The following is a 4,175-nucleotide window of genomic DNA, read 5'->3' on the forward strand; positions in this document are numbered from 1 at the left end:
GCCTGGAAGTTGTGCATTGTTTGCATAAAAATATGGTATTGTTTTTAATGTTGTTCTTATAAGCCTTTCCTATTTTGTTATTTAAAAAATGTGTAAGTGCAATTACAACTGATAAAATGTAAAAACTGTATGTATATACGTATGTGTGTATATACATATATTCTTACAAGAAATCCTCCAAAGTATAGCTTTCCTGTAGGAATGTATTTTTTATGAAATATTTCATGTGATGAGCTTTTAATCAACGTCAAAAGACTCTATAATCCTCTAATTATAAGTTTTAATATTAGTACTGTTCCAAAAATTCTCTTAAACCCCCCATGTTGTTTCTGAGTTAGGACTTGTATTTTATACTCTCCACAAATATGTCAACATTGCCGTAGTAATTTAAGACGAACTTCTAAATTAGACTAGATGACAGCTAAATTTTAAGTTTGTGTAGCTATATGCGTAACTTAAAACCAGAAGGCCAAGAATAAGAAAGTTCTTCAATCTGCTGGAGGCAGAGGGAAAACTTGTTCGAGTCACATTGTGATTTTCAATTTGTAAATTAGAATAACCTAAAGTGATTAACTTATCACTTTCAGATACATTCATATTCATATTGATGGCTTATCTTCATTGCCCTATCCAGCATTACTGATAAAGGATGTCCATTCTTTCCTTCATCCATTCTCCATCACCGTACTAAACTTTGACTCTCTAATAGTTATTCTAAATAATCCTTTTTTAACAAAAGCTATCACCTTGTGCTGTTTCTCATTTCTTGCAACATTTGACCCTGTGTATCATTCCATCTTTCTCAAAATGTTTTATGTTTCTGAATTCTAAGACTGTTTATTTTGCTAATTTTTCCTTGGTCTTTCAGATTGCTCTTCTTTCTTGCACTTCCTTATCTTCTCACAAAATTATCTTGGTCACAACTCTTAGTATTTCTCTCCAGAATCTTTATATGATGGCAACTTTCTCATGACTTTTCATCACTTCTCTACTGACTTCAAAATATTTACCTCTATATGTTGTCCTTCTTCAAAATATAATCTACAATTGTCCGTAGAATAGCTCTACAGAAGTTTGATAGCTCAAACAAATTTTAACAAGATTTATGTAGCATTACGTGCTAGTAACAATTTTAAGACTTTACAATGATGTAGTTCTCATAGCAAACCATAATGGAGATAACATCATCATTCAAACTCTACAGATAAGGAAACCAAAACACACAATGATTAAGCAACTTTTCCAAGGTCACAAACATAGTGAGGGGCATCAGGAAGATTGTGTCTCAACAGTCTATGATCTTAAGCACTCCGTGTTTTCTATATTTTCTATAGACTCAAGCAAAGGAAATCTGCCACCCAACTATTTTATTTAATAAGAAAACAAATTATTTGTCCATCAGGTCTAAAATTATATCCTGTGAACAATTAGTAATCATATACTCCTGATTATGACTACAAAATGTTTTTCATATCCTTCTTTTTTTTATCTCCATTCTCATTGCCACCACCAAAGTAAATTTTAGCCCTCATAATCGGACAACAGGTTCTTAACTTGTCCTTCCATTAATGGTCATCACTTCCCTTCTTCCTTTCTTTTCCCCCCTCTTTCTTTCTCTCTTACTTCCTTTCTCCTTTCTGTTATTATCTTCTTCCCCGTTGGCTTCATATTGCCGAATATGTGAACTCCAACTTCCTCATCGAAGATGTATAAAATGAAAGCTTATCAGCCTTGAGATACCTTTGCTGATCTCCACTGTTCATATTTACTCATAAGTCTTTGTTCTTATTTTACTTCCTGTGGATCTGTTTGCCTTAACATCCATTTCTTGACTTTGCTATCTCTGCTCTATATCACAGATCCTGACACCTACAGCCTGTGTTTCTCAGATACTCGTGTTAATTTATCTCAGCTCAGTTCAGCCAATGGTAGTACTGAGAGAAGAAAGCAAGAAGGCAGGCTATTTCTCTCTTCTTTCTGCTCCAGGCAGAATCTCTTTCTGGTGCTTCATTTCCTCTGTCTCCAGCTCCTTGCAGTTGGCTCAACTTCCAAAAAGTGACCACAGACCCTGAGCTCCATTAACACTGCTGTCTTTATTATTACAGTTTAGGGGTGTCAACTACTCAGTGAAACGTTGGCAGTTCAAATCCATCCAGTGGTGGCACAGAAGAAAGTCCTAGCAGTCTTCTTTCACAAAAATTACACAAAGAAAACCCTATAGAGCTCAGTTCTCTTCTGTAATGCACGGGGTTGCCATGAGTAGTAACCAACTCGACAGCAACAGGGGTGGAAGGTCACTATGGTTGCTCATCTCTGGGTTGCTCTACACTAGCCCCGGGGGCTTTTCATCCCATATCTACTGTTGTATCAGTGCTGCATGTTGAATTCTTTTCTATTTAAATATTTAGAGTAGTTTTCATTTTCGTAAGTAAATCTGAACTCAGACTCTGCATACATCCTTAAAAATAAAGCATAATAAACAAAGATCCTTCAAATATTACCTCCTCCATGAATGTTTCCTTTTCTGTAGCTCATGTTGGTAATTTCCTTTCCCGAAACTCCTGTAGTAGTAATTGAAATATCAATGTAATTTAGTGCTTAGTTTATACTACTGAGTTAATCTTCTTTGACTTATGCCTTGATGTTTCACTGATACAACTAAATTTTTAAATTCTGTAAGATGGCCCCTTGGATATTTTATTTTTAAAATAGCCACAATAAGGCGTGTGTATGCAGAAAAGTACAGGGAACAGAATTCCACAAAGGAAAAAAAAAAAAGTTAGATGCTTTGAAATGTCTTTTATTTTCCTATTATCTAATTTAGGATAAATTATTTAAATAAATTACTTAACTTGTCTAAACCTCTGTACCTTCATTTCTAGTATGGTAATGGAAATATTAATGTTCCCTTGACCTTTTGAGTAGACAACTATAATATATGAGGGGACATTGTTAAGACAGGTTTAAAAGATTTATAGAATTAACAACTGTTAGATGTTAGTCTGTACCGCTAGCTACATAATTCCATAGTATAGCTTAGTCTTTAAGAAATGACTCTATAGTAATAGTTGGTGCTGCTGGTTAAGTGTTAGCCTGTATGTAACAAAAGACAAGGGATTGATTTATATTTTAAATATGCTACAGAGAATATGCACAGATATGGAAGTTGAGATTAACAATATTGTTTAACTGATATTCTTTTCTGGTATATCTCTGCCATGGATTGAATTGTGTCCCACAAAAATACCTGTCAATTGGACTAGGTCATAATTCCCAGTATTGTAATCATTGTCTACCATTTTGCCAATCTGATGTTATTTCCCTGTGTTGTAAATTCTATCACTATGACATTAATGAGATGGATTAGTGGCAATTGAGCTGATAAGATCTACATGATTAGATAGTGTCTTAGGCCAATCTCTTTTGAGATATAAAAACGAAAGTGAACAGAGAGCCGTGGGAACCTCATACCACTAAGAAAGTAGTGCCGGAAGCAGAGCGAGTCCTTTGAACCTCAGGTTCCTGTGCTGAGATGCTCTCAGACCAAAGGAAGGCTGATGTATCACAACAATCTTCCTCCAGAGCTGACAGAGTGAAAAAGCCTTCCCCTGGACCCGGCACCCTGAATTTGGACTTCTAGGCTACTGGGCTGTGATAGAATAAACTTCTTATTGTTAAAGCCATCCACTTGTGATATTTCTGTTATAGCGGCACTAGATGACTAAGACTGTTTCCATGAGAAATGGAAGAATTGAAGGAGTGTGGTCTTTATAATAAAAACAGTAAATGCATGGTTGCAAGGCAAGTATGGGAAGAACATAATGAGAAATAATCAGTAAATTTTGAATTTCTCTAAGAAAAGTCAGTATCTCCCTGTTCTTTTCTTCCTCACATTTTGTTTTTTATCACATGTGGACTATATACCAGTGGAGTGAGTCAAGAAATAAAAAATATGAATGTATTAAATATATCTTTTATAACAATGTGATAAGTAATGTAGAGAAAAAGCCAAAAATGGGGATAAGGTGTCATGAGGTAAAGGCTACTGGTATAGAGACTACAAAGATTTAGGGCCAGGATGCAAATATATATACAAAGGTGATCTTTGGGGCATAGTGGTGGTGGTGGTGGGGTAACTACACAAAATGTTTAATGGGAAGGACCTCCAAAGCAAC

This window comes from Elephas maximus, chromosome 14, assembly GCF_024166365.1.
Source record: "Elephas maximus indicus isolate mEleMax1 chromosome 14, mEleMax1 primary haplotype, whole genome shotgun sequence".
Lineage (NCBI taxonomy): Eukaryota > Metazoa > Chordata > Mammalia > Proboscidea > Elephantidae > Elephas > Elephas maximus.